The following is a 19775-nucleotide window of genomic DNA, read 5'->3' on the forward strand; positions in this document are numbered from 1 at the left end:
ACTGTCAGCAGTGAGTTCGCCCCACAGACTCGAGCACAGCACTGTCTGTGAGCAGCTGAGCACAGCACTGTCAGCAGTGAGTTCGCCCCACAGACTCGAGCACAGCACTGTCTGTGAGCAGCTGAGCACAGCACTGTCAGCAGTGAGTTCGCCCCACAGACTCGAGCACAGCACTGTCTGTGAGCAGCTGAGCACAGCACTGTCAGCAGTGAGTTCGCCCCACAGACCCGAGCACAGCACTGTGTGAACAGCCGAGCACAGCACTGTCAGCAGTGAGTTCGCCCCACAGACCCGAGCACAGCACTGTCTGTGAGCAGCTGAGCACAGCACTGTCAGCAGTGAGTTCGCCCCACAGACTCGAGCACAGCACTGTCTGTGAGCAGCTGAGCACAGCACTGTCAGCAGTGAGTTCGCCCCACAGACCCGAGCACAGCACTGTCTGTGAACAGCTGAGCACAGCACTGTCAGCAGTGAGTTCGCCCCACAGACTCGAGCACAGCACTGTCTGTGAGCAGCCGAGCACAGCACTGTCAGCAGTGAGTTCGCCGCTGCAGCTTAGGAACTACAGCCAGGCAGGAAGCTCCCATTGGTAAGTGGCCTGTGGCACTACGACGCAAGCACTAGAATCCGTGCAGTGATGTTTGTGTTTAGGAAGAGCGCGCGCAATAAGGTTCAGATTGCAATAAGAAAACGAGTTGAGCTGCTGAACTAAGTGTGATAAGGTGCTCCATAGACAAACATGATCTGCCAATTTTAGACTGCGAAGTGCAATTTGTCTGTGGCTTTGCATGAAGCAGTAATGATTACAAGTGTGAAATCATGTAAGATGTCAGTCGTTTGTGGGTATATCATCTTTTCACAGTAGGATCAGGTGTTTTGCAGCAGTTTCAAAGTCTTTTCATAACTTGTCCTTGCTCAAATGAGTGTAATTTCTTAATGTTAATCTGTTTTCATGTACTGAATTTGTTGATTTTGCTCGAAACATAGTGTCATACATTTAGTACTTGAATGTCATTCATAGGTGTCCTGAAACCTTGAAAATGTCACACATAAGCACTCTTGAAACGTGGCAGCTATGCAGTCTGTTTCATGTCAGACAGTGCCCTTCCATTTCTGGTGCTTTGCAATAGTTTTAAGATCTTTGTAGAGTTTTCACTGCTGAAATGGCTGTAATTTCTGATATATAGGTTTCCCTGATCTTCATTGCTTGATTTTTGCTGGCGAGAAAGTGTCACTCATAGTTGTTGAATGTCACGCATAATTAATTACATTGAAAATGACACATAAGCAATCTGAAACCTTGGCAGCTATGAAGTCCGTGCTGGAGGTGGGACTGGAGCGTCGACTGCTGCTCCCTGTAACAGTCTGGTGAGAGACGAGCCGGGGCTGTCCGATCTGCAGGCGGACGGCAGCCCTGAGCCCTACCCGCGGCCTCATGTTTAACTTTGGGCCAGCAGCAGGGCATCGCTGACTTTTGAACCCTTAAGTAATATACAAACACACCCTGAGCTCTGCACCACCACCAACCTGTTTATTGGAGGGTGTTTCGCAGCAACCCATAGCAACCCCCTGGTCTGAGATCAATGTGCGAGGCTCCCGGGCAGTCCGGGGGTGAGACTCAGGGCCGTTTGTGAAATTTGTGGCACCCAAACACATCCTTTTTCCCCTTCCTATAGCGCACTGCGTCATTCATAAAGCACGCGCTGGAACTTTCAAGCCCACCACCACCCCATGTCTAAATTATTGCTAGAGCTCCTATTGCTTCCGCCCAACACCCATTTTGGTAGCCTTTAGGCAAACGACCTTTAACAAACGGGCCCCCCTCCGAGGTTAGACGAGAGTAGTTCTCGCAGTTTTGACTGTTTAGTCACTGACCTCTGTCACCGCAGCAATACTGGAAGTTATACAGTTCTTTTACCAGGAGTGCAGGCCTTTGGAAGGCATGTGGATGAGATAGCATGAAACTGCCTGCGCTGTGGGCAAAAATAGGTACATTGTATGTTTTTTTACTCTTGAAAGTAAAGGGGGGTAATTTTGGGGAAAAAATGGCAAAGCAGGTTTTGTTTTTGGGTCAAATTATTCCTTCCTAAAATGGAATTCCTTGAAGCTGTGGACTTTCTTGCAGCTCCAGCACATGGGTGGGGACTAACCTAGTTAGTCAGTATGCAAGTGACATCATTATGTGTGCCATCACAGTCAGTGATGTCACAATGCATGACATCACACATGGCATCACAGTAAGTGACAGCACAAGAAGTAACATCAGATATTATGATCTCACACATTTGTTTTTATTAGGCATATCATGAGTGCATTTAAGCACATTATGAGATTAAACAAATTAGATTTTGCTTTGGGGTTGTGCTGAAAAAAAAAGTGGCCCAATCCTGATGCCAAATCTGCGTCTCAACTAATTTTACACATTTTTTATAACCCTGCCACAAAAATTGGCAACAAGGAGAAGCATGTTAGCAGATCTTTTATAATTAATTTGTTTAAAAGTCTGCGTTTAATATTTTTATAGGGTTAAGACTTCTGCTGAAGAGGTGCCCAGTAAATATCAGGGAATAATAATTGGTGATATAACCCTGGAGGTTAAAATATTTTTGGGAGAGATTTCGGTTTGTGTAGTCCCAGATCTGACTAAAAGTAGTATAGAAGGTTAATGTACCTGCAAAGCACATCATGTAATATGCAGATGGCAGAATGTTTTTTTTTTTATGTAGCTAGGTAAGTGGGTTACTGCTTTGAACACAGATCCTTTTGTTACTTGCAGTTCCTAAATACTAAGCCTTTTAATATAGCACAGTGAGGTATGTAGGATATGTGACTGCTACACCTTTTAACCCTCACTGACTCATGCAACACATCTTTTACACTGATTTACACGCTTGCGTGATTTATTGTCAATCTGTATATTATGTAAATCTCTCTGACATACCTGCATTGGGATGCCAGGTTAGTGTTGGGCACGCTGCACCTCCGCTCCAACCTTTGCTTTCACAACTTAAACACTGTCAATCCACCCCCGCTGCTCCCGTCCTCCCCCCCCCCCCCCCCCCCCTCCCGCTACCTGCCATGGGCGGCAATCTGGATGATAGCCCCGGGCGCCAGAAGCTCTAGCTACGCCACTGGATTTGCCCATGAACAGCACTTTGAGCTTTGCGGGAAAGAGTAGCATATGTTGAATCTTATGATCTTGCAATTTGGCTTTTACGGAGTCGAAGGTGCGTCTGTTTCTGCACCTCCCTACTGTAATTGGGGAAAATCATTATGCGTGTTCTCATGCCAGATCTCCCCAAGCTTTCTGGCTTCCCTGAGGATCATATCTCTGACCAGAAAGTTAAAAAAACGGGCTATTACTGGTCTTGGCTGCGCTCCTGCAGGTGGTCGGGCCATCAACGTCCTGTGGGCCCTTTCTATAACAAAGCAGGTGGAGAATTTGTCTTTCGGGAAGGTGCACAGGAGCCATGAATGAAGGAACTCGGGCATGTTCGTTCCCTCACTTCTCTCTCTAAAGCCCACAAAGCGGAGGTTATTGCGGCGTGCTCTATTTTCCGCATCCTCCACCCGCCATAGTAGGTCTTTATGGGATGATTGCAGTTCCGTCATTCCTTTACGTAGGTCTTGTAGCGAATCTTCTGCTTCTCCCAGCCTAGTCTCCGACTCTGTGACCCTATCCACCAAATTCCTCAGGTCCTGTCGCAGGAGCGTCACCTCTGTGCCCACTGCGCCTATTTTCCCCTTTAGCGCCGCTCTGGATGTGTGAATCGCCTGAAGGAGGGTGTCCGTGTCTGAGCAGGCGGTCAAACGTTCCTCAGGAGGGGGGGTGATGACCTTCGTGTACCGGTCCATCATGCCCTGTCGCGGCGGTTTCGGTTCTCTATCTCTGCCCATAGCGGTCGATGTTGGGCAGAGGTATGCAAGGGTTGCTCTTATTTAAAGTTATAGCTCCAGGAAAGTGCGTATCTCAGTCAGGTAGGCACACCCCATAGAGAGCACCTTGCGTCTATCGCTGGACACGCCTCGCTCCGCAAGGACCACCACCACAGGTACCTCTCAAAACAAACCTGTGTATATGTAGTAAGCACCCCAAAGCATGCCGCGTCAAGTGATGCCTCCTGTGGGCCTCCAAAGCCCAATCTCCAAGTGGGGGGTCGCCTCCAGCCTTGCTCTCCTCAGTGAATGTCCATCCACTCCCAACATCGAAAGAGCGGCCTCCCCCGTTGCCCCACACTTTAAGGAGCTGCCAGCCCCTCTGGGGCACTCACCACCTGGCTGCCGAATCACGCAGGTTGAGGGCCGCCTGTCATCTCTCACTGTCTCGCCTCGCTGCTGGTGGGAGGGGGGAAGAGAAGGTGGAGAATGGGGGTGGCGAGACCCACTGCTCCGGTGTCTCCCTCCAGGTCTCACAGCACCGCCCAGGTCAACCGCTCGCCAACTGCCGCTCCTCACCGGCGTATTCCGCTTGGTGGTCCGTGGGGGTCAACGCTCCCTCAGAGTTCGCTCTCTCAGTTGGCCCCGCTCACACGGCCTCTGGGATCTTAACCATAACCGCCCGGGGCGGCCGTGCCGGTCCAACGCACGAGGCACCTCCTCCCCAAGGCAGTCCCCTCCGGAGCCATGCCACCTTCTTGACGCGGGCTCACCAGGGTACCAGCATTACCCACCGTCCGTCGTCGTCTGCAGTCTCAGCACGCCAGATCCCAGCCGCTCGCAGACACACTCCTGGAGGGGGAGGGGGCCCGCTCGTCAACGGCACCCCACACCTTCAGGATCCCTCCTCGGGGACCCCACACCGCTCAGGCAGTCCCCCGGATAGGGCCGAGAAAGCAGCATACCTCGCCGAGAAAGCAGCATACCTCGCCGAGAAAGCAGCATACCTCGCTGACGCCTGTCCCCTACAGCTACCACGGCGCGGTCCCGCTCTGCCGGGTCCTTCCGCAGCCGATTCAGTTCCTCCTCGGCGCCATCTTAGGGTGCGATCTCGTGCCGATATTTAGCCCTTAGATATCTTTCAGGGTATCCTCCTCCGTTTCTACCGGCTCCGGAGTTCGTCTTAGTCCCCAGATGAGAAAAGCTGGTGTTCTCTGGGTCTGCTGGTCGCCAGAATGTCGGATGAGGCTTTCGGCCGGAGCTCAGCGAAAGCACGTCTAACTCGGCCATGCTGCTGGCCATGCCACGCCCCTCTCATGCCAGTGTTGATGTGATCTGCACCCAGATGGCTACCTTAGAGGTTGCCCACCTGGTAGCCCCAGCCTTTCCTGTGCTCTGGCTGGCAGCCTGCAGCTGCCACCACCAAGACAGTGATCTGACCCCCTGCTAGGAGGTATGAACATTCCCAGGAGTCGGAAACAAAGGTCTGGATGGGAAGGAGGTGGCACCTCCCTCCCTGACAGGATGGCTAGTGAAGTGGCACATCAAGGCGTTGAGCTTCAGATCATTCGCAGCCTCTGATATGCATCTATGCTTCTCAGGCCCCAGGGACATTTGCACTTGGGCAGGTGAGATAATTATGTAGTCAAGCGGTGCATTCCCCTAGAGGTCTAGCCACACCTAGGGTGGACTACCTGGTGTGTACAGCGGAGGACGACTACTGCTATTTTTAAAAGGGTAGAATAGTGGGTTCTGGTTAGAAAAGATGACACACATCCCTGGGGGGGGTGGGGGGGGGATTAGCTGCTGGGGCTAGTAGCCCATTGGTCACTTGCACCAACAACCCTGTCGCCCCTAAATCTAGGATTCAAGGGACACCCCTGACACCAGAACCTCGGTTCTGATTTGACTGGCAACAAGAACAAAAGAAGAGGCCCATTTCTACGACAACAGGATCTGCACACAGCAACGGCCAGATACTCTGCACCTGAAGCTGCTACGCTGTGACTCGTCCCGGGCCAAAGACTGGTTCTCCTGACAGAGGGACCACTTTTAGAACCAAAGGCAACTCCAGACTCTCTTAGACTAGTGGCACTAGTCCCCTGTAGTGTACAGGCAAAAGCAATGTCCCAGGGCCAAAGAATCACTGGCTATCCGGCCCTCCAAGAAATCACTCCGTAGTTGAGGGTTCAGTGCATTGAAGGGAACTTAGTCCCGACCTTCAGAACGTTCCAGGTTGCTACTGTGGTCTCACGAACCTCGGGACGTTGAAACGATTTTCTGCTGACCTTACCGCTGTCAAAGCTTGTTGGTGGCCAGTCCGGCAAACACCAACTTTACTCAACACAGCACCTCGAGGGATCTCTGCATCACCTTCATTCGATGCCAGCAGTTACTTTGTTGACATTTTTGCACCGGTTTTCTCACCAGCACTGTGCAAGTGGTAAAACCAGCTCCCCTGCAGCTTCCCCTTCAGCACCTCGGACAGCCAGGACATCTTTGCACCTGGGCTTCTCGGGCCAGGTAAAATTGAAATCCACATCACCTAAACCCTCCTTAGGTTCTGCACTCCTCAACCTGCAACCAAATGATTGTCACTAGTGCTTTTTCACATTTACAGCAAAGCTAAAATTCTGCAGTTGTGAATTTCTGGGATTTATTTTTCCTTCTAAAATCCGTAACTCCAGTTATATGTATCTAAATGTGTTCCGTTTGGTGTCTAACTTAATATAAAAAATGCTTTATTTATATAAATTGGTGTTGGATTTCTGTCTAGTCATGACTTATACTTATCGTCCGTGCTGGCACTCTGAAATGCTTAAAACATTTGGTCCTGGTAGTGTGGCTCTTTGCCACACTACAAGGACTGAGCTTAGGATGTACTATTGTGAATCTGTTGGAAAGTAGATTATTGGTAGGTGTAAGTATACACCTACCAGTAGAAATAAGGCCACCAACACGGTCTAGGTTCCAGTAAAGGTCTCAATAAATTAGCCCCTTGCTCATTCCTTGGTAGCTGACAACGAGCAGTCAGGCCTAACGTAGGAGACTGGACTCTAAAGCCACAACACACAATAAAAATCCCACACCAATTCAAAGGAATAGGAAATATTTCTATGAACAAATAGACACCAAAACAACAAAGATCCAATGCAGGGAACCAAAGATATGAATTTTTAAAGATTAACCACTTTATAGTGCTTAAAAACCTATAGCGCCACTCTGGTATATTTGGTTGTGCTTGAATGGAACAAAGTCAAAGTATGAGGCTGACAACGATGAAGCCCTGATTAGGTACACTAAGCGGGAGGACCCGGTCAAAACTTTACCTTCACACTTAGGAAGAAAAAGGTCCAGAAACTTTCTAAGTCGCTCGACCCTCCACAGCAGCCCGATTTTACTGAGGATCTGCCGGCTTGACATTCTGCAAGGTCCCTGTCAAATCCTAGAAGTCTGGAGCTCCTGAGATTTCAGCGGGATGAATCTGAAATCCTGGCCTGGTCGCGGTTGAAGGTAGTGGCCTTGACTCTCGGTCGCGTCGGTCACCTCATGCAACTTTTTCACAAGTTCTCCAAACTTCAGTAGGTGCTTCTTGAAGGTCTCCTTGCAGGTTCAAAGTGTCCAAAACACCAATCGAAGGGTCTGTAATCTCCTAGACAGTACCTGGGATGTCTGGACTACAATCCAAAAGCTGGATTCTGACTTACTGAAGAGAAAGTTCTATAACTTCTCTTCTGTACTAGTTCTGATAAATCAAACAATGACCAGTTATTGCATTTATCGATACCAAACTTTTAAGTCCTTTATTGATATTTTTCTCCTTCCCTAGCAATAGTTATACCTAAATAAAATATTGCAATGTTAGCCTATGGAGCGAAGTATCTACAATGGGGGGAATGAAATGGGCAGGTTCTCCCTCACTAGGGTGTTTAAAACATCCTTTATAAGATCCCTGGTAATAGTTACATGGCCTCCACCCCTGGGACACCTAGAGGAGACCCATGGGGTGCCTAATATGTAAGAATAAGGTTGATTATCACTTTTAAATTTACCTTTAAAGAGAGTCTTCAAAGCCAGGCTGCCTTTAAAATGACAGATCAGTTGACTGGGGGTGAGTGCTTGCAATGTTCAACACTCCGTCCATTTCCTTTGGTTTTGCTTTGTTCGCCATAAGTTGGCAGGGTATGCTCAGACGTGAGTCCCTTGCTCACTTTGCCACTGGATTTAAGCAAGCCTGGCTGAAGACGGCTGAAATGCCAGAAACCGGTCCTAGGAAGCTTGTTTCCGGTCCAGGGAAGACATGGCTTGGCAGTTCGGGCTGGACTGTTCCCATGAGGCACAGGGTCAGACTGATTTGGCATGGTGAGCAAAAAAACGATGGATTTAGGCCCAGATCTCTGTACTGGGGTGAATGTATGACATTGTTCTGCATTCTGTCCATCAATTGTTGTTTTTACATTTGTCACCCCGAGTGGAAAGGGTATGCTCAGACGTGAGTCCCTTGCTCTCCATGCCACTGGAATCAAGCTATCCTGGCTGACGAGGGCTGAAAGCCCGAAACCGGTCCTAGGATGCTTGTTTCCAGTCCAGGGAGGACCTGGCTTGGCAGTTCGGGCTGGACTGTTCCCATGGGGCACAGGGTCAAGACTGATTTGCATATGGCTGGGTTCAAACTGGAATGGCATGGTGAGCAAAAAAACGATGGATTTAGGCCCAGATCTCTGTACTGGGGTGAATGTATGACATTGTTCTGCATTCTGTCCATCAATTGTTGTTTTTACATTTGTCACCCCGAGTGGAAAGGGTATGCTCAGACGTGAGTCCCTTGCTCTCCATGCCACTGGAATCAAGCTATCCTGGCTGACGAGGGCTGAAAGCCCGAAACCGGTCCTAGGATGCTTGTTTCCAGTCCAGGGAGGACCTGGCTTGGCAGTTCGGGCTGGACTGTTCCCATGGGGCACAGGGTCAAGACTGATTTGCATATGGCTGGGTTCAAACTGGAATGGCATGGTGAGCAAAAAAACGATGGATTTAGGCCCAGATCTCTGTACTGGGGTGAATGTATGACATTGTTCTGCATTCTGTCCATCAATTGTTGTTTTTACATTTGTCACCCCGAGTGGAAAGGGTATGCTCAGACGTGAGTCCCTTGCTCTCCATGCCACTGGAATCAAGCTATCCTGGCTGACGAGGGCTGAAAGCCCGAAACCGGTCCTAGGATGCTTGTTTCCAGTCCAGGGAGGACCTGGCTTGGCAGTTCGGGCTGGACTGTTCCCATGGGGCACAGGGTCAAGACTGATTTGCATATGGCTGGGTTCAAACTGGAATGGCATGGTGAGCAAAAAAACGATGGATTTAGGCCCAGATCTCTGTACTGGGGTGAATGTATGACATTGTTCTGCATTCTGTCCATCAATTGTTGTTTTTACATTTGTCACCCCGAGTGGAAAGGGTATGCTCAGACGTGAGTCCCTTGCTCTCCATGCCACTGGAATCAAGCTATCCTGGCTGACGAGGGCTGAAAGCCCGAAACCGGTCCTAGGATGCTTGTTTCCAGTCCAGGGAGGACCTGGCTTGGCAGTTCGGGCTGGACTGTTCCCATGGGGCACAGGGTCAAGACTGATTTGCATATGGCTGGGTTCAAACTGGAATGGCATGGTGAGCAAAAAAACGATGGATTTAGGCCCAGATCTCTGTACTGGGGTGAATGTATGACATTGTTTTGCATTCTGTCCATCAATTGTTGTTTTTACATTAAAATGACAGCAGGCACACAGCAGCGCACATGCAAGTGCATGAAATCTGCTGGGCCTCTAAGCCTCCATGCCCTATTATATACTAGGGACTTATAGGTGAATCAATCAACTGCCCCCTCTCCCTGGCCTTATTGACTACTAGGGACCTATATGGTCCATCATTGCCAATTGTAAGTGTACCCTTTTACAGATCCTCAACATAGCACTGGGCCTGATTAGCAGAGCCCAGGTGACAGTCAGAATCAGTTAGCACCAGTGTCATTCAGCAACGATTGGAGGCCAACAGGGCAAAAGGATGACTTTCTAACAGAGTCAAAGGACCATCTTTGGGGTATTGAGAGAATTACATAGTGAAGCCTAACTAGCATCACTGCATAATACGAAACACGTGTCCAGGGATGGCACACGCCACGCATACTTGCATTCACACTCGAGCATAGGTGTATCCGCCGACGCTGACCTTCAGGGACCATTTTCATTGGGGGAATACGACTGGTAGGTGTAGCAGTGTGCGACCAATCTGGTTTAGCATCACTGCATAATACTCCACTTTCCTGCATTAAAGTTCCGCAGTATGGAATTGTACTGATTATTTGATTTCTTCTACAATCCATATCTCCAGTTATATGTATCAGATTTTTGTGTCTAAATTATTTTAAAAAGCTACTTCATGTTTATAAATTGGTGCTGGGTTTCCTTCGAGTCACGTCAATTATTTGTTGTCCACGTTGGTCCTCTGAAATGCGTAACACATGTTGCTTTAGTAAAGCCTGACTGCTCTTTGCCGCACTACCAGGACTGAGCTAAGGATTTATTATTGTGAATCCAAGGACCATCCTTGGGGTATTGAGAGTATGACATAGTGCAGGCTAATCGGCATCACTGCATAATACTCCACTTTCCTACAGAAATGATTTTAGTACTGTCTAAATCAGCATGACCACCAGGCAAAGCCAGATTGTAGGTTTGCATATGTGCAATAAAAGGGGATTAGATGAATCCATGTGTGTGTCTTTATGTATTTTAGCCGGATCTCTGTTGGATGATGGCAGCTGAAGCTTCTTCCGTCATTAAATTAGCCGCACTTGGCTGGCCCCTTCAGCTTGGGATGCTGTACGACTGCCGCAATGATGCCATGATCCCAGGTAAAGCAAAGTGTGACACCATTTGGGTTTAAGAAAATGAGGATCAAGCCTTTGGAGGGTGGTGAAGAAAGAGAGAGAGTCATTCTTTATCGTTCACTTTGTCTTTCTCACTCTTTAGTCCTCACTCTTTCAAGACATAAAACAACAGAATGAAATTGAAGTCTTACTGAGGCTAACACTAGTCATTTATTTACATGTTTTCTTGGTGACTCAGACATGTTTTGACAGGCTCCAAATAAATGTGTTAGAGTTAGGAGACTATCTTGAAAGCAGACCCCCCCCCCACCCCCCCTTACCTTAGGGTACTGCGAAGCTGAGGAATAGCTGGATGTTCGCTGCTGCAGATATAAACTTCTTTGGAATAAAAAAAAATGGGTTCTTCTATTTCGGTGAAATTTTAAATTGTATTGGCCTTAGTTTTGAATTGAAGTACCCCCACACTTTAGATGGTAAAAACAATATATCTTGCTCCTCTCCAATCCATGTTTTAAATTCATGGATTTCAAATTAAAAAAATGCCACTAAGTGACATCACAGAAGGTGACATCAATCGTTCGCTAATCTGGTGACATCACAGGAAGCACTGTGAGGAGTCAGTTGCAACTATGGTTCCCAGCTTAGCTTGGCTCTTGCGATGAAGGATCCTGCAACAGGTTCCAAGATCCACGCGATATCCCCGTGGGCTCAAACCGAGGACTCTTTCCTTCGGTGTTACAAACTTTCATCAGACCAGCAAGTCTTTTAAACCAGATGCCTGTCTGTACTGCTCGATTTTCCCGGCCTTCTTGTGTTGTAGAGCGATCAATATGACTTCAGTCTCTTTCCATCCAAGTCTAAGGATTAGAGTAGTGAATAGAGCCTATTTATTAGACACTTTGACACAATCCCGTGCTCCTACCCATAGATCAGGGCCTAGGGGATAGATTCGTTAGCATTAAGGATAACCTGCCCTATAGTGAGGGTATTTCATGGAGTCGTGCTGAATTCAGGCCTGGTAGGCCTCAGACAGGAGAGACTCCATCTTTCTTTCTGCTCCGGCAGCTTGGGACATTTCTAGGCGAAGGGTGATGTTTTAGTTATGAGGTGTTATTCGCTCGGAGAGAACCGGTTCAGGCCGGCCCTTATCGAAGGAGTGTATTTTTCCCCTGCCGAAGACACTACATCAGGCCGGCCGGCTGGGAACGTGTCCTTGGCACGGGGAGGTACAGGAATTTGGTGGGCGGCAGGTTTCGAGCTGGAAATTTCCATGAGAGAATGCACCTCTATATTAGTGAAAGTCTGAGTTAGATATGAGCACTTGCTTCTAGTCCATAGGCGGCACTTGGCCGTTAGCAGAAAAGCTACTACTTATTTCAGGGAAGACAGATGACGAACTTGAATCTAAAGAGGAGAGAGTAGCTGGTGAGGAAGAGGTTCCAGTGACTCGGAGAGGGAGAAGGGAGTAGATCCGCGACTGCGGAGGTGTGACTTCCAGGCGAAGCCGAGGCACAGACGAGAAGGGAACCTAGATGACCATTGAGCACAGGCTACATACGACTAAGGTGATGTCGACCCCTTTCTATTGAAGTGTGTAACTTAACCTTTTACTTTCCTTGCAGGTTGTATATATAATGTATTCTGTGAGTGTGCATGTGGCATTTAAATAAAGTATTCAGCTTGTCGTGAGTTAGCATGTGTTGTGTATCCTTGTATAGGAGGATAGCCTATTCTTCTAGTCAGATTTAACTTGACATGAACAGATGTTAATCCTGATCAGGTAAGTGGTAACTGAATGAGGGGGAAACAAGCCCCTCGAACTAAAGAACAGGTTGTGCTCAACTAATAGTCTTTGTGTGATCTGATACATAGTAATCCCGATTCCCCTGTCGTGTACTACGGTAATAATAGGATGAGCTCGTGCTAAGGCTGCCGTCTGGGTAGGAAGTTCTGGGTCTGCCTGAGACCGCGAGACTGTGGGTGCCGTCTGGGTAGGAGATTCTGGGTCTGCCTGAGACCGCGAGACTGTGGCTGCCGTCTGGGTAGGAGATTCTGGGTCTGCCTGAGACCGCGAGACTGTGGCTGCCGTCTGGGTAGGAGATTCTGGGTCTGCCTGAGACCGCGAGACTGTGGCTGCCGTCTGGGTAGGAGATTCTGGGTCTGCCTGAGACCGCGAGACTGTGGCTGCCGTCTGGGTAGGAGATTCTGGGTCTGCCTGAGACCGCGAGACTGTGGCTGCCGTCTGGGTAGGAGATTCTGGGTCTGCCTGAGACCGCGAGACTGTGGCTGCCGTCTGGGTAGGAGATTCTGGGTCTGCCTGAGACCGCGAGACTGTGGCTGCCGTCTGGGTAGGAGATTCTGGGTCTGCCTGAGACCGCGAGACTGTGGCTGCCGTCTGGGTAGGAAGTTCTGGGTCTGCCTGAGACCGCGAGACTGTGGCTGCCGCCTGGGTAGGAAGTTCTGGGTCTGCCTGAGACCGCGAGACTGTGGCTGCCGTCTGGGTAGGAGATTCTGGGTCTGCCTGAGACCGCGAGACTGTGGCTGCCGTCTGGGTAGAAAGTTCTGGGTCTGCCTGAGACCGCGAGGCTGTGAGGTCTTTATATATATATATATATATATAATAGGAATTCCCTGTCCTTAGGTGGTACATATATATATGGTTATTTAGGTGTAAAAAGGCCCTAGGGAGGGGGTAACGTTCTGGTTTGGGTTAGAAGTGCTCTGTTGAGCGGGTTCCACCTGATCCGAAAACCCAAGCAGAACACTGTCCCTTTAACGTGCTTTAACGAAAAATCCGGCAAATCAGTGCCCTCTTCACCCACGAAGATTTGAATCAATCAAAAACAAACCTGTAAGAGAAGCTCGTTCCTTCGGTTTTTTCATCAATATTATATGTGCTCTTTATTCAAAGCGAGATTCATTCATCGCATCCAAAAGTTCCTAAGTAGAAGATAAAGTCTGCACATAGAATAAAAGACAAGTGTATTTGTGGCTACTCCTGACGAAGGCACTCACAGTGCTGAAACGCACGTCGAAGAATTTATTTCTGCCACTCATGTATTTTAAATAGATCCATTGGTGTCACTAGACGATATATTTTTAACAAAATGTCAATGAATGTTTTTTTAATTAAAAATTGTGAATTTCTTCAGTGCTTGTCGAACTCATTTCTCGTATTTTATTTGTAACTTTGTGACCACATGCTGCCTGGGAACTATATTTTCCATTGTACAGGTTCCAAGATCTACAGGTTCCAGAACTCAAAGGAGCTCTCAGGAGAGTAAGGGAAAGAAGGCCTTATGAATATAAATGTATGAAACTGTTTTTAATACACTGAAAAGTGGTTTGAACAGGCACCTCATCTTCATGCGTCACCATCATGACTGACAAAATTTGAGAATTTAGCATTTTTTTTTTTTTTTTTTTTTGGGCTGATCTGGGCCGCTAGCGTGCAGATGTCTGTAAACCCTTGTTCCAGAGACCATTCAAAGATCAAAATAAAAAATGAATCAAATCCTAATGGATGCTAGTCTTTTTCTCCTGTCATCAAATTCAGATTTGCAAATCCATACCAATCTGTGCGGACCGGAACACACGTTTTATATCATGGGCAAAGTGGGCTCTAGGCCAGGACCCACCTTCAATGTGTACCCCTCATGAAACTTTCTGGAGAGCCTCTTCACTATCTAGAGTTTACAAAAAAAATCTGTTTACTTACTTTCGTTTTTTTGAGCCAGCCCAGGCTGGGCGGCCAGTCCAGCTTCTGCCTGAGAGAAAAGGAAACTTACAGAAAAGACCCATTTTATTCTGATTTAATTTAGCAAGCATGCTAACCCCTGCAAAGTGCATAGGCACAGACTTGCTGCACTGGCCTTTTGTCTATATGCAGCATCTGGACACTTAGGGGCAGATTTAGAAACCTTTCATGCAATGCAGCAAGACAATTTGGGGACAGTGCACGAATGCCCAATATTTACTAGTATATGTCGCATTTCTGCTCTCTCTCTGTGGTGGCACAATGAGTGCTGCTTAGTGCCAATGCAGGCACCCGCGCACCGTGGTGCAAGGGTGCGTGTGTTACAGACCGGATTTTATTATGCAGGAAGGGAAACCTGTAAAAAAGTAAAACGATCCAAGTGGTTCAAAAGTATTTATTCCAGCAAAGAGCAGCACAGCAACAGGGCGCAACTGGCCAGCAATGAGGGGCAGTGCAACTGACTCAATTGCTTGGCACCAGCCACACCGTTCCAGGTGGAACTGGAACTCGCATTGTAAGATGCACAGAACAGTGGGGAAATGAGGGGAAAGGATAAAATAACAAACATTGAAAATGCAAATACAACATACCTCCCTTTTCCAGATACAGATAAGTAAGGTGGAGCATGCCAAAGTTATTTAATGAAATCTGGCAATCTTTGAGGAAAGTGTCTAATGCGATCTGACACTTTGACCCTAGAAGCAACAGTGTCTTCAGCACGAATATGAGACTCGCAAGATGAGTTTGGCATGAATCCTTGATTGGGTCTTAAACAAGAATATTCTGTCGTGTCACCCACCATATTTGACCCAACAGGACATTTGGCAACACACTTAACATTCCACAACTTACCATCTTGTATGATGACACTTATCAAAGATTTTAACAATCTTCATAGCTTTGCTAAATCTGTCTGAGCATTGGCTGGTGAAACCAGGTTTCCTAATTCTAACCCAATCACCAATCTTAAAACTATGTGATTTAGTTTTCCATTTGCAGTCATACCACATCTTTGTTTTGAGCTGCTTGGCTTCCACCCTTTGCACAGCACCACTCATCTCATCCGAAAAGGCATTGCTCCTGCACGTCTCCTTGTACCACCAAGGACACATGTTGGAAGCCGGATCTCTTCCTTTTAGAAGGTGGAATGGACTAGTCTGTTGTAGTATGGGGTGTGATTCAATATTACCAAAGCCTTTCTCTTAATGAGTTTCTCCGATCTCCTAAGCTGATCACATCAGACAAATAACCCTTCAACACTCTATTAAAGCGTTCAACTAGGCCATTTTCATGTGGTTCGTCAACTGAGGGAGTGTGATGTTTAATATTGTGACTAGGCCTGGGCGAAGCACTACGCTACGCTCGCGTAGTTTGCGAAGTTCGCGCTACTTCGCACTACGCGAACTGCACGTAGCACAGTGCGAACACGCGTAGCGTAGTGTTGCGTAGTGCTGCGGTCATTTTTTGCTTGCTCGCGGTCCTCAACGTCAAGTTGGCGACCGCGAGCAAGCAAAATGACATCCTGGCGAGACTTTTTCCTTGTTCGCGATCGCGAGCATGGAAAATAAACCTCCCGGCGAGATTCCCAACGCGAGGAGGTCAGGTTTCTCATTGCGAGGGGTCGCGTATGCTCGCGACCGCTCGCGATGAGAAACTACCAGTTCGCGTTGAGAAAGCTGCAGCTCGAGTAAAAATCTACTCGAGCAGCAGAAAACTACAGCTCGCACTGTGCAAGATGCCATTTTCAATGATTGCACAGTGCCGGTTGCTTGTCCGCACTGTGCAATCATTGAAAACAACATCTTGCACAGTGCGAACATGTTACTACGCAGTTCGCGAAGTGCTACGCGTAGCTCGCGTAGTGCGAACTTCACTTTGCGTAGCTTCGCGAAGCGCTACTTCGCGAACTACGCCCACCCTTAATTGTGACATTTAAGGAAATTTTCCATTTCAATGGAGGTGAGCTGCACTCCATTGTCAGTCAAGAGGACAGAGGGACAACCCTCTCTGGAAAAGATCTCTTTAAAATTTTTTATAACCTTATTGGTGGTGGAGTTTGACACAAATGTCACTTCCGGCCACTGCGAATGATAATCACCAAGTACAACTCATAGCGAGAATCCTGTGATAAACACATAAAAGGGCCAGAAATGTCAAAAGCCAGCTTTTTCCAAGATTCATCTGGCCACTTTGAATTTTTTAAAGGTCGCACATTAAGTCTCATCATTTTCTCACTACCCATACATACATCACATTCTCTGACGGTACGATCAACCGTGCGATCCAAACCTGGCCACCAAAAATTATTTCTAACCAACCGTTTCATGGCAGACATGCCAGGGTGAGATTTGTGTGCCAGCTCCAAAATTAAGTTTTGCACTCCGGAAGGTGGCACACATTTCCCATTTTTGTACATCAGTTCTCCCTCTAACTCTAGTTCATCACTCACTTTGAACATAGGCAAGACTTCGGCAGACAAATTCTTCTTTTCTGGCCATTCCTTCAAAATGTACTCCTTAGTGGTCTGCCATAAAATATCTTCCTTTTCACTGACTCTTCAGAAATACCCTCAAAATCACCAGAAACAACATCTTGAATAGTAGTAACAACCTCAGTCATCAGAAATATCACAACTGTTACCTTGACACGGAAGGCGAGACATGAAATCGGCCATGACATTTATCTTACCAGGTACACGCTCTGTTTGGAAAAAATACTCTTGCACCCTGGAAGTGAGTCTCGCCATGCGGACCGTGGCATTCCATCCTCCACCTGGGGATAAGATGTTGACAAAGGGCTTATGGTCTGTCCTCAAAATGAATTTGATTCCCCAGACAGAATTACGATAATGCTCAATCGCGCAAACACAGGCCAACATTTCCTTCTCAATTACAGCATATCTACGTTTTCTCATTCAAAGTGCGGGAAGCGAAACACATTCCATTTGTCCTTACCACACCTCTGTGATAAAACTCCTATTCCATACAAACTTGCATCAACCGTAATGACACATTCCTTGTTCATGCAGAAAGGTTTGAGCGTGGGAGCCTTGAGAATATCTTTTGATGGAATCAAACGCTTATTGTTCTTCTTTCTGTTCAAAAGCAGTCGTGTGTCTTAATAATTTTCCTAAAGTTTCAATTTTGGATGCGAAATTGCTTACAAACATACTATAGTATTCGCACGTACCTGCGAAGGATAACAATTGATCTTTGTTTGTGGAACAAGGTGCATTGACAGTTCCATCTACATTAGATTTTTTGGGCACTACACCATCACCAGTCAACGTGTGACCCAAATACTCTACAGACGTTTTAAACATTTTACATTTATTGGCTTTAAGGGTTAAGCCACTCTTCCTTAATCTTTCGCAAACCTCCACTAAATGCCCCAGATGCTCCTCTTCACTGTTTGAAAATATAAAAATGTCATCTTGGAAGCATTTTGCAAAGTTGTCCACATCCCTAAATATATTGAACATTACTCTCTGAAATACGGAGGCCGCAGACGCCAACCCAAACGGCATCCTGGTATATTGATATTAACCTTGCGAGGTGATAAAAGCAGTAAGCATATTGGATTCCTCACTCGGAGGAAGCTGGTGGTACGCTGATCTTAAATCCAAGGTTGAAAATACTTTGGCACCCTCTAGCATGGATACAACTCGTTAATGTTAGGAAGAGGGTGACAATCAATGACAATTCCACCGTTCAGAGCTCTAAGATTGACACACTCTCAATTTTTCATCAGGTTTTCGTCCCAAAAGAATGGGAAAATCAGCTGAATCAATTGGTTCAATGATGCCTTCACTGACCAATTCTTCGAGCATATTCTTCAACTCGTCCCTGACATTTATCGGCACACCCCTCAATTTTTGTTTCACGGGAATGATATCATGCTTGAGTTTAATTTTGTGTGAGTAATCTTTTAGTTTACCTAAAACATCTGAAAAAGATCCTTATATTTTTCTTTTATCAAGTTTTCTTTCTCATGACAACTTATGACTGCAATATTCTCTACATCAGTGTTTTCATCTAAAATTACAAGTTCCTTTGAACGTGGATTTAGAATAATGCCCAACTTCCACTGGTCCCTCCGTCCTAGGATATTTACCCCCTTAACAGCAACATACAACTTAATAGAAGTCATTCTCATTTTAAAACGTAAATTTACCTTGAAATAACCTTCCATATCTATTCTGGAGCCATCATAACTCCCTGCAATGATATCAGGTGGCAATATATTTCTAAAATTTAACACACTACTAAGTTTCTCTGTAAAGTATTTTTTAGAAATAATAGTCCATGGAGAGCCAGAATCTGCCATGAGCTCTAAATCTATACCAGTAACCTCAACCAAACACATGGGAGGTTTCTTAAAGTGTTTGAGGTCAGAATCATTTACATTAGAAATCCCTTCTGAAGGGGGGGGCGGAGCTTGCCGGCACCGATGGCGGACGTGTGAGCGCAGCGCTCTCCGCCTTGCACCTCACAAAAATCCGCTCAAACATCCTTGGCTGCTGAGTTACCTGGCGCCGCTGATGGGGGATCCCCTGCGGGTGCTGGCGATCTGAGCTACGGACCCCTGCGGTCCTTGGAGGAGACGATCGGAGCGCGGCTCCGGAGCGAGGGGGACGCGCCGGGCTGGGCCCCAATCCCCGGACTGAAGTCAGAGGCTGCCCGGGCTGTGTGCACTGACGTGCGGCAGCGCTGAGAGACGAGGCCCCGGTCTTTCGTAGACACTTGCGGAGCGGCGGAGGCTGGGATCGACTGTGGTGGAGGCGGACGCGGAGTGCTTCCTCGCGCTCCAGGGTGTGTCTGCGGCCCTCTGCCCCGGGCCTTGCTGGGACCACCGCGGGTGGCGCCGCTGGCGCCGGACTGGAGGCCCGGGAGATCTTGGTGTCGGGCGACCCTGAGGAACGGACATAATTGAGCGGTGGAGCCCCCTGCTGGGGTCTGCGTGGCTGGTTAGCGGGCTCCAGCGGGAGCGGAGGTGCTGCTGTTGCTTTCGGAGTGCGGGGGCCCCACTGCCGCGCGGGTGCTCCCTGCCGGTGTCCCTTGCCGGTGCCTGAGGCGAACTGGAGGGGGTGTCTGGGAGTGCTGACCCACGCTGTACACAGAGTGAGGAGTCGACTGCTTGGTCGCCCCCGGGGGCGTGACACCTATCTGGGCCGACGGAGCCGGGGAGTCCTGGCAGGCAGAGCGAGGTGGCCCCGGGAGTCGATTGGAGAGGCACGAGGTGAGGACACGCTCCTGAGTGGGGACT

General features: G+C 47.9%; 1 pseudogene across 1 annotated transcript in view; it reads left to right on the plus strand.

Moving 5' to 3' along the window:
• Nucleotides 1–19775, plus strand: part of LOC146830023 (verrucotoxin subunit beta-like) — a 237064-nt pseudogene that overhangs the window by 88658 nt on the left and 128631 nt on the right. The window contains exon 2 of the transcript XR_014961090.1: nt 10660–10777. The product of XR_014961090.1 is annotated as a verrucotoxin subunit beta-like (transcript). The remainder of the gene's footprint in view (nt 1–10659; nt 10778–19775) is intronic.

This window comes from Triturus cristatus, chromosome 5_1 (genome assembly GCF_964204655.1).
Source record: "Triturus cristatus chromosome 5_1, aTriCri1.1, whole genome shotgun sequence".
Lineage (NCBI taxonomy): Eukaryota > Metazoa > Chordata > Amphibia > Caudata > Salamandridae > Triturus > Triturus cristatus.